This window comes from Vidua chalybeata, chromosome 3, assembly GCF_026979565.1.
Source record: "Vidua chalybeata isolate OUT-0048 chromosome 3, bVidCha1 merged haplotype, whole genome shotgun sequence".
NCBI classification, from domain to species: Eukaryota; Metazoa; Chordata; class Aves; order Passeriformes; family Viduidae; genus Vidua; species Vidua chalybeata.
Window position 1 is genome coordinate 90,223,637 of NC_071532.1, and position 11,240 is coordinate 90,234,876.

Consider the following 11,240-nt stretch of genomic DNA (forward strand, 5'->3'; position numbering starts at 1 on the left):
TGGCTAACACTGTTCAAACCAGAGTGACTTGTGTTCTGGATGCATCCCACTCAATTGATGGTGATGATAAGTGGGCAAGCAAATCTATTTCCAGACTCCCTTCATGCTCCAAAATACAAAAATAAAATTAACAGTTGCTTTTCTAAATGTGTTTTGAACTCCTATTATGATTCTCAATAAAGGCATCATAAATGGGATGAAAACAGAAAATTGGATCTTTGGAAAAACTGCAGAGAGACCATCTGGACCTGGAGATTTAATGGATTGTAAAGAATTTACATTTCACACTCCCACAGTTTACATTTTTTGAGGTGATAAAGACATTTGGATAATTTTATTTATTGGATGTTTTACATCAAATGAAGAGCCATGATTGAAACTGGAACTGGAGTCAGGAAATAACCAGATTGTGTACGATGTGGTAAAGTGCTAACAAATACCCATGTGCTACATGATTAATTTAGTATAAATGCCAGTTGTGGATTTGATTTGTCAGCAGTTGGCTCAGGTTTTGTGATTACTGGCCAATAATTTAACTGATGATTTGATCTATAACAGAATCCTCAACTTTTGGGAATGAAAGAGAGTTGCAGTGATAGTGAAATGCATGAACTATACACAGAGCTATTAGCTGCTAGAATGGATTGTTCAGGGGTCTTCATGCAGCTGATGAATAGCCTACAGTATGATTTATGGTGGATGAATAGCCTACACTATGATTTATGGTGGTAAATCAGGACAGGGAATAGAACCAAGTGACTGCTATTGTTTCAATATGTCTTCATGCAGTGTTTTTGAATTGTAGATACAGAGGCAAAGAACACTCTGGGTCTGTCTATAAATACAGCTGCAAAGTATGGCACCACTCTTGCCTTGGAGTCAATCTCTAATCTCTGTTCTTGGCATACCAGCACTGGGCCATAGGGATGGGCCATCTGTCAGAGGTAATTGAAAATGGAGGCACTGACCATCTGTAGGTATTTAAAGTCTCCTGTCATTTTTTGCAGGCTAAAGGATAATTCAGTGTTAGAATTTATATTGTGTCTACCTATTATCCTCTACATTTTTCAAGGGAATACATTATTCTTGGTCTTTCATTTCTGTCACCCATCTCTTTATGTCACACAAGCCTATTTTTCATCCCTCTCTGCAGTTCACTCTTGACAGAAGTGACCCTTTTAAATCTTTGTAAGTTTGAGAATTTTTTAGAAGATGGGCCGTGTAACAAGTTACTGTTATCATTGGACCAAGCAGAAGCTTCCCTTAAAGCCTTAAGATTTGACCAGGCTAAAATGGAATTCAGATCTGGTTTCTACTCTGCAAAAGTCAATCAATGCTGTATTACATTGCTTTCCCATTGTCTCTATGGTATAAATGATTTAGCAAATGGAAAGGCCAGCTCTATTCCAGAGAAAAGGTGTATAAATATATAAAGGTGCCTGCAGACTCCCTGTATATGCACAGCTATAGCTGTTAACAGGAAATAATAATGTACACTGCTTGTGGGATCAAACTCTTGATTACATTAAGAAATTAATAAAGATTTGTAATGCTTATTTTACATATTGAACTGTTGAATTTTATTTAAACATTTATTAGGTGTGTCAGTGTGAAGGAAACCAGCTCTGTCAGATACACACACACACACACACACACACACACACACACTAAGAGTAAGTTTTCTTTCTTCCAGAAAAAAAAAAAAAAGTTGTTGGAATATTTTTGTTAATTGTCCTTCTAATCCAGGCATTCAAATACTGTACATATGCTGAGCTCACATGAAGAGAAAGAAAAGATACAGAGAATGTTTAATAAAAATGCACTCCCAGCAGGATTTGAAGTATACCACTTTGAAATACAAAGCCAGAACTTTATTATCAAAGCGAAGCAAATTTTCTGAACATATTCAAGGTACTGTAATGGTGAAGGAAGCCTGTGAAGTTACTTGGAGTTCAATAGAATAAAAAGTAAAACACATTTATATTTCAGCAGACGGTTGGCAGAAATCAGAATAGAGCCCATTTTTCTGAGCAGGATCTGCATGCACACAGACTACAGAGAAGAGAGACTAAAGGTTCATTTTCTGCACAGCCTTTTGCTCTTTCTAGGCAAACACTCCATCAGCATTAGGCAGGGGGGCCCTGAGTATGGGATGCAATATGGAGCACAGAGTAGCTGAGTATGCAGGCTGTGTATTTGTGTCCCAGGGATGCCAGGCAAGGAATATGCAAGGGTATTCCACCCTTTCCCCATAGCATCCTCCTCTCCCATTTCATCTTAATACTGCAGTGCCAGGAGAAGAGTGCAGCATATAGGGGTTGCAGAGTAGAGGATGCAGAGACTGCCTATGGCATGCTCATCCCTGACACCTTAGAGTAATGTGATGTTAGCAGTCCTGGCCCCTGCAGTGTGCTGGGGCTGCAGTGCTCTGCACACCTGCATGAAGCAGCATGATTTTGGACCAGAAGAGCTGTGACCATCTGCCTGTTTATTTTCAGAATTGGAAGCTGGCAGCTGGTTGTAGAGCTGGGAGGAAGGTGACTTTGTCACCTCCCTGTTCTTGCCACCTCCAGAGCCTGTTTCTAAAGGCCTGAAATGAGTTGCCAAAAAATATCACTGAAAGACTGACTCTTTCTTAGGGTGGAAGTATTCTTCTCAACCACCAGAGACTATAGACCAACTGGCTTTGGTTTCCAACTGGAAAAAAAATCTATTTGGATTTTAGTGGTATTTTTCTTCCCCCAGAAGCCTTTTGAGGTAGAAATAACTGCGTGAATCCTGTGTTAGGATTAGTCTGACACAAACTAGCTGTCAAATTCATCACCTGAGTGAGTTTCTGAGCTATTCTTGGGTACCACATTGCCTCACAGAAGCTTCTGCTGTCTATTGCATTCCTGCTGCTGTTTGCTGTCTCCAAGGAAAGGAAGGAATTTGCACATTTTTAGGGGTTGGTTTGGAGGCTTTATAGAGGGAGGAGGTAAAATTGGTTCAGAGCCTTCAACCGCAGACTCTACGAAAGGCTTGTATTTCCAGCATGGACATGGTGCTCCTGGTCAGATTCACACTTCTGATACTACAGTGAAGGAATGTACTTCTGCAGCTTCTAATGTTCTACCACTGTTATCTCTAAGTCACCATCATCTTCTGGGACTAGATGATAACCTTAGCCCAGTCTGTCAAAACCTCTGGTAATCTGAATTCCCTTTTTATGCCTTTGCATAAAGAGATGCAACATCTCTTTATCATTTTAAGATGCATAGAGCAACATCTTAGCTGCATTTGATGACAGTGGTTTTGAAAAATAAGGAAGCAAATTCTCACTATTGTTTATGATTTCAGACTCTTTTTGAGAAAAGGTTCAGTGCACTCACATTTAAATGTAACTCAGTGTTCTTCCTTCCTATTTTTGAAACTTACTGTGCATGTATATTATGAGGTACTAGCACAAAACAGTGTGCTTGTTATCTATTATACCATAATATATTTACTGAGAAAATTTCAATAAATAAACCACAGGCTTGAACCTCTGAACCCTTCTAAACCAGCTGATTCCCATGGCGGGTTCAGGAGTTTTTATGGATGGATACTGTGTTCTCATGAGAATTTTACTGAAGCTCATAGACTCGAAACTGACTAGCAAGAGAATTTATGAGGTTACATGGGAACAATCACATCTTTCATTCCAACACCCTATGAGTTTATAAAATGAACCCTTCCTTAAACTGTGCTAGAAGAATGTTAATGCAACTTTAATAAAATACCTCATGTTATCAATGATTTCTCATCAGTCAGAAAAGCTGGATAATTTTACGAACTTTTCAGTTTTCAATTATCCTAGATTAGAGAGTTGGTTAAAGGCTTTTGCTAAAATTGTGAGAAAAAAAAAGAAGGGGAGAAGGTCATAAATTACTAAACATCGAAGAACTCTTGTCAAGATGGATAATAGAAAGGATGAATAGTGTCCACTATGCATTTGCTTAGCTTCTATTCTGTTTATCCTCTTGAATACTCTCTAAAAGTCCTCTTGTGTTTTTGTTTAAATTTAGAACAATGTTGAAGTTCTGTAGCTGCTCATTATCCCACTTGAAATTTAACTTAAAATGTTATTTTTCATCAAAATTGAGCTGGAAAGTTGCCTAAGACAGGAATTGAGGTCTGTGCTAGTGAACTACAGAGGAAGTGGTCTAAGTAAGACTCCGTTCTGGGGATATTCCAACATTTTATTACATTGTGTGTACTAATGAGTAGAGAAAAGGGCTGTGAGCCAGGAAGGGCAGAGTTTTAATCAAATGACTCATGATATGGCCTTCAGCAAAATACGTGACCTTGTAATTCAGTCATCTTAGCTGTAGCAGTGGGTAAAAATAGGGGTTCAGTGTAGTGTTCAGGCAGAGATACAGATGTGCCTGCTTCAGCTGCATTCAAGGTCTGTGGTTTTTTCCTCCTATGGAATAGATATTATGGGAAGACAGAAGATCTCCTTTCAACTGCTCCAGAGAAGCTCAAATCCAATCTGACATATTTTTTTTCCTTGAACAAGAGCTTTTAAAACTGTTAGATGGAGGTCAGTCCTTTGCTCTGTCTGATTCACCTGTGAGTGATCAAGATTGTTGGCCATGGTGGTGATGAGGTGCCAGGGAGACCAGGCACAAGGAGGATGAAGATGCACATTTTGAATGGTTGGTTCAAGTCGGGTACATTGCTGGTGCAGTTTGTCCAACCAGACAGAGCTAGGAGTCTGTCTGGACTGCACAGTCTGAGACACTGATGCCCAAAGGTTGTTCTTTAATTGGTACATGATGTGCATCAGATTTCCAAGTGGCACTGGAAATGTCGGCTTGGCCACCAACAGGCTGTGGTTATTTAAGATGTCACAGGCCTTGCTTTCAATCAAGGGTACATCTTTGGTACTTGGCTAGCACTGTGCTATTTAAGAGCAGCCTGTTTCTTCTGCTGCTTCCTTCAGCTCTGTATGTTAGTCCTTATGTCTGTCTTGGATCGTGGCCCCAGAACTCCACCTGGGAAGCTTCAGGCTCTCAGCAGTGTGTAATAGCACTCAACTGTCCCCAAGATCCTGTCAGATAGAAGATGCCATACAGAAATATCAAGGAAACCTATTGTATGTCTGAATATTTCAGGCCCTAAAAAAGGAAAAGGACTGGCTCACTTTGCCAGATTTGGAACCATCCATTTTATTTCAGTGTCACATTACACATTGCATTCTCACTGTCTTTCAGAAATGTGGGGAAGAAAACAAGGGGATATTTTACTGCTTACCTGATCTGCTTTCATACCTTAAAGACCTGTTGTGATGGCTAAACACAAGAAGTTGAAGTATCCTTGGTTCTTAGCCTACAGACTTAGCAGAACTGCATTTTCATATGATTGTTCAAGCATAGGGAAAACATAATAAATACATCCTATGTCTCTAATCTTTGCTATCTCAGGACAGGAAGGAATGGGCAAGGTAGATACTGTGCTGCCTTTTGTAAATCAATTGATCTGTGTATTTTCACATGTTTATGCAGAGCAGGTTGACTAAGCCTCTTGTGCTTCAGAGAGAAAGTATCCCTGAGCTAACATTTTACTGATCCTGTGGAGATTAAAATAGGAGGAAACTGCATACAAACAGGACTACAAATCATTGAAGTTATTTATTAAGAGAAAGGCACTAGGTTGGCTCAAAACCAGTCTGGAAAGGCTCTTAGCTGAGGTTATCAAAGTGACCACATCTGGCCTATTTTTTTTTATATATATCTTATGTAGTTTTATGAATTTGTTTATCTTCTCTTTGACATTTCACATTCACTAGGTTTCTTGGTTTTCTGATTTGGTTCATGTAAGCACAGCAGTTTGGAGTTAGATCATTATTCCTCAAGTTCTGCAGCAGTTAAGGAGCAAATGCAGAAACATTGTTTTATTATTTAATAAGATCTTTAAATTTTTCTCATGTTTAACAGCCCACAGCATAAGATGAACTAACAAAGAGGCTCATTTTATATCTATGAATGGCCATCAGTTTCTCATGGGACTAAATTGCAAATAATGCAACTGTTAGGAATGGGCCAACAAGAGTTTTGGTATTTGCTGCCTCTGGCAAATAAAAAATGGTTCCCCTCATAATTGTTCCCCTCAGTCATATTGCTGGTTATCTGTATCCTTTTCCTCACAGCCACTGCCCAGCAGAGGGGGTGGCTACTGAGCCTGTCTCTCTACTAGAACTGCCCTACTTTGCTTTCTGAGCAATTATTTCAGACTCTAGCAAACATCTATTGGCACAACCAGCTGGCCTGGTGCAGTGTACTGGCTGACACTGGCATGCTTTTACTGCCTTGTTCAGGTCAGCATCCTGCTCTGCTCCCTGTTTGCCAGCACTGGCTCTGCCAGCTCCTTACGCTTCTTCAACCAGTGCTGCAAAACTCAAAGCTTACTAGTAATTGTTTAGAGTTAGTTTTAAATGCAGGAAAACAGATTTGATTGTTGTGACCTGGCCAGGAATTATGACTTCAACTTGTGCTTACAAGTGTGCTTCACTATTTTAGATATTTTCTGGTAAGATATTATTTGACCTTTGTACCATCTGTCAGTGATGAATCTCTGGCCTAATCTAAGACTGTGGTGCCCTATTCATTTATCCTGTTTATCTGCTAGCAAGAAGAGCACTGGCTGTTCCCTACCCATCCACAAAGAAGAAAGAATGCCACGAGCCTTCTCATTAGCAGAGGTCAGTCTGAGAGAAGGGATGATCTGAGCAGCATTTCAATTTGGACAACTTCAAATTAAAAAAAAAAAAAAAAAAAAAAAAAAAGGGGGAACATCTAAAAGAACATTTTCTAATTATGGTTTCTATTGGTTTTTAGTTGGAGTTTGGATTATAAGAATGAGAGAAGGAACCTCTTTTGGTTGAGGTATTATGTTGTGGAATAGCACAGAAATGTTTTGGAAATACTACTCAGCTATTTTCCTTCACAGCCAAAGGAAGAAAACCCAAGGGACCTGCTGCCTTCCCTATTGTGGAAAAGTACAGGCCTGCAACTCAAACGTACTTTTCCCATCTTAATTTAAATTGTGCACTATATTTTAAACTTATTTCCATAGTGTGGAAAACAGTGGATAAATTTGAACTCTAGGTCATGAAAGATATACATATGAATATTTGCAGAAAATGTCCTCATTGGGTACTGCTTCAGAGTATCATTTCCATTTTAAAATTCCACATCCTTAGGACAATTATGATGAAGAAAGTTAATTTCATCAAATATAATTAAAGTACATAAAATGTTCTTTAGATATTTTAAAAAATATAGTCTGAGAAAATCTCTTTCTAATGGCACTACCATTTTATTCATCTGTCTTTTCAGGCATGTTTTTGTTGTCATTTTCATGTATGTTTGGCCTCATTTTTAATGAACTTTTAACTGCTTAGTAGTGATTATCTGGGACACAAGAATCAAAGGTAGTTAAAGTTCCTCAGACCTAAGAAGAATAGACAGAATTACTGCTCAGCATTTTATACAGTAAGCTGTGAAACAATGAGCTATAATTATCTCCTGTTAAAACAGCAAAATAAGAAATATGCCAGTTTAGATTTGAAGTTGGCAGCTGTTCAGAAGGTTGAGACAATGAGAAATTATTGAAATTCACTGCCTTATTTTTCCCTTCATGCCTCTTCTATGTCAGCTTTTTAGGTTGTGTATGAATGCTCAAAACTTAGTTGCTCTAGAAGCTCTGTATTCCATCCCCTCATTGTTAATAGTGGTAGCCTGTAGCCAATAAAGCTCAAAAAGATGTCAGTTTTCATTTTTCTAGACACCAGGCAAAACACCATTCAGCCTAACATAGCAGCTACATACAGTTCAAACAGATGGGAGGAAAAAGGAAGCCATAGCATCCTCATTTTACAAATAGGGAATTAAAATAAATTAAAAAATATGGCAAGTGTATGGCTTATCTTATTGACCTGAGCTGTATGCAAGTTAGATATTTTATACTGAAGTAGCTGCTTAAGCTCCCTCCCTGGTGGAGGCAGATAGCCCTCACTGATTTATCCCACCTCTTTTAAAAATCTGTATTAGAATGGATAGAATGGGCGATCCTGGTGATCCTGTGGTAAGGCTCTTGCTCTATCTCTCCACTGATAAGGGAAGCCAAAAGTGACAGGTTTTGTCCCTAGTCTTCCCATTGCAACCGGAGGGACTTCATGGAGGACTCAGCACTTGGACTTAGTAAACATCATCTTATTAGACTCTCTCCATCCATCCAACCATTCCAGGTCTCTCTGCAGAGCCCTCCTACCTTCCAACACATCAACACAGGCTCCCAGCTTAGTGTCATCTGCAAATTTCCTGATCAAAGACTCAATCCCCTCATCCATGTCATCAATAAAAATATTGAACAGAACAGGCCCCAGTACAAACCCCTCAGGGACACCACTGGTGACTGGCCCCAGCAGGATGCAGCACTGTTCACCACCACTCCCTGGGCCCAGCCATCCAGCCAGTTCCTAACCCAGCAAAAAGTGCTCCTGTCCAAGCCATGGGCTGCCAGCTTTTCCAGGAGTGCACTGTGGGAGACAGTGTCAAAGGCCTTGCTGAAGTCTAAATAGACAACATCCACAGCATTCCTGTATCCACCAGGCGGGTCACCTGGTCATAAAAGGAGATCAGGTTGGTCAAACACAACCTGCCCCTCCTGAACCCATGCTGGCTGGGTCTGATACCCTGGCCATCCTGCATTTTGGCCACAATAACCCCCTGCAACGTTACAGGCTGGGGATAGTGAGGTTGGACAGTGCCCAGGCAGAAAGGCACCTGGGGGTACTGCTCGACAGCCGACTGAACATGAGCCAGCAGCGTGCCCTGGTGACCAAGAAGGCCAAGGGCATCCTGGCCTGTATCAGGAATGGTGTGGCCAGCAGGAGCAGGGACGTCATTCTTCCCCTGTATTCAGCACTGGTGAGGCCACACCTTGAGTGCTGTTTCCAGTTCTGGCCCCTCAGTTTGGGAAGGACGTTGCTTGAGCGTGTCCAGAGGAGGGAACAAGGCTGGTGAGGGGCTTGGAACACAAACCCTGTGAGGAACGGCTGAGGGAGCTGGGGTTGTTTAGCCTGGAGAAAAGGAGACTCAGAGGTGACCTTACCACTCTCTACAACTCCCTGAAAGGTGGCTGTAGTCAGGTGGGGGTCGGTCTCTTTCTCCAGGCAGCAACAAGAGGACAGTACTGACAGAACAAGAGGACACAGTCTTAAGGTGCACGAAGGGAAATACAGGCTGGATATTAGGAGAAAGTTTTTCACGGAAAGAGTGATAAAGTACTGGAATGGTCTGCCTGGGGAGGTGGTGGAGTCACCATCCCTGGATGTGTTTAAAAAAAGACTGGATGTGGCACTCGGTGCCATGGTTTAGTTGAGATGTTCAGGCATGGGTTAGACTCGGTGATCTTAAAGGTCTCTTCCAACCTTGTGATTCTGTGATTCTGTAAATATGAAGCACAGGAAGTACCATCAGAATACAAGGAAACACTTTTTTTTCTGTGAAGGCGACTAAGCACTGGCATAGATTGCCCAGAGAGTCTAGGAAGTCTTCATCCTTGGAGGTATTCAAAAGCCAACTGGACATGCAGCCAGTTCTGGGTCACCCTGCTTGAGCAAGCAGGTTGAACCATACCATCTCCAGATGTCCCTCTGAACCTCAAAAACTCTGTGAATCTGTGAAATAGCAATATTAGGAAATATAAAATATCATTAAAATTGCAAGGCTATTTGTGTTAAACTACTGAACCTGCCAGGAGGTTTAGCAATGTTTCTGAGAAAGAAGGAGGGCTGCTCTCTCTTCAAAGGGAGTTGTCAGCCATGTTTTTTCACATGACCAATACTACAGTGCTCTATGTAAACTTTTCTTTTATGAGGATTGTCTTCTACTGGAATTAGACTCTTCTTGAGGTGCAGATGGGTGAAATCATATCTGCCATCCACCAATAATTTCTTTAAAATGTCTCAGCATTGCAGAATACTCCAGAGCAAGTGTGTTAGATGACTAGGCACCTACCTCATGTTCAAAGAACATTGCCTTGCTTATACAACCATATTTTCTTGTTCAGCTTTGATGCATTTAGCTGGACAGATACTCTTAGCTGAGCTCGCAAACTCAGCTGTATCCAGACAACATGAATTTTATCCCAAGGAGAAAACGGAAGTGTTTGGTGTGTCTGTAACAGCTGTGGACTCCTCAGTTTACACCTCTCCCTGACTGCTGCTCTGTGCTTGTGCAGAGCAGGTCTGCACTGCAAACACCTCAATGAGCCATTGCTGTGGTTCTCCAGCCATCAGTGCAGCATTGCTGATTTGTCTTTCTTTTTACATGAGCTCAGTACATGGAGTTATCACATCTGGTTGTGTCTAAACCCCAAGTTTACAAGGGTGCCTCTTTATTACACTGCAATCCATACAGCAGATTTCCCCAGGGGTGCATACAGCATGCCCTTGCTGCTGGCCAGGGTTGGCATTGCAGGGAGTCTGCTTTGCAATTGAAAGAGTGTAAGACACTGTTGGCTTATCCAAAATAACTAGATAGGAAGACAAAAGATACTATTTATTGCTACTCATTAACAGAATGAGCCCTGAAACCCTGCAGTTTTTCACTGTCCAATGTGTAAGATTTTCCATTGCCAGTTAACCTTTTATTCTTACCTAAACAGAAGGAGTCAGGACAATGAGGGCACAATTCACTTTTATTTTGGAATTTACCCCAAGGCAGTGTTACCAAATAAAACAAATACCTTGTATATTAAGGCATAGATATTTGGGTCCAGACAAAAAAAAAAAAAAAAAAAAAAAAAAAGACATAGACAAGATTTATATGTGAAGCTGCAATTCTAAAAATTACCCTTGTTCTGCCCCCAAATTTGGAAGATTCAAGAGAATTGGGCTGTATTAATTTCAAGGCATTAGGTATATACAGATATATGTGCCTAGAAACACAAATGCAGATATATATAAAGAGATACATGTACAGACTTTACAAACTTGAGCAGCATCACATTTGACTCAAAGAGTGAGAACAGAAAGTGAGGGTACCTTTCCCTTCACCTCCAGTGTGGATTCTCATGGCCTTCCTTGGCATGGAGTGGGCAGCCCGCACCAAACACCAAAGGAAAGTTTCTTTGAGAAACTCCTGTATTTGACACAAACACATTAAGGTTAGTTGGAACTTGTGTATCCTATGTGAAATATATCCTTATTT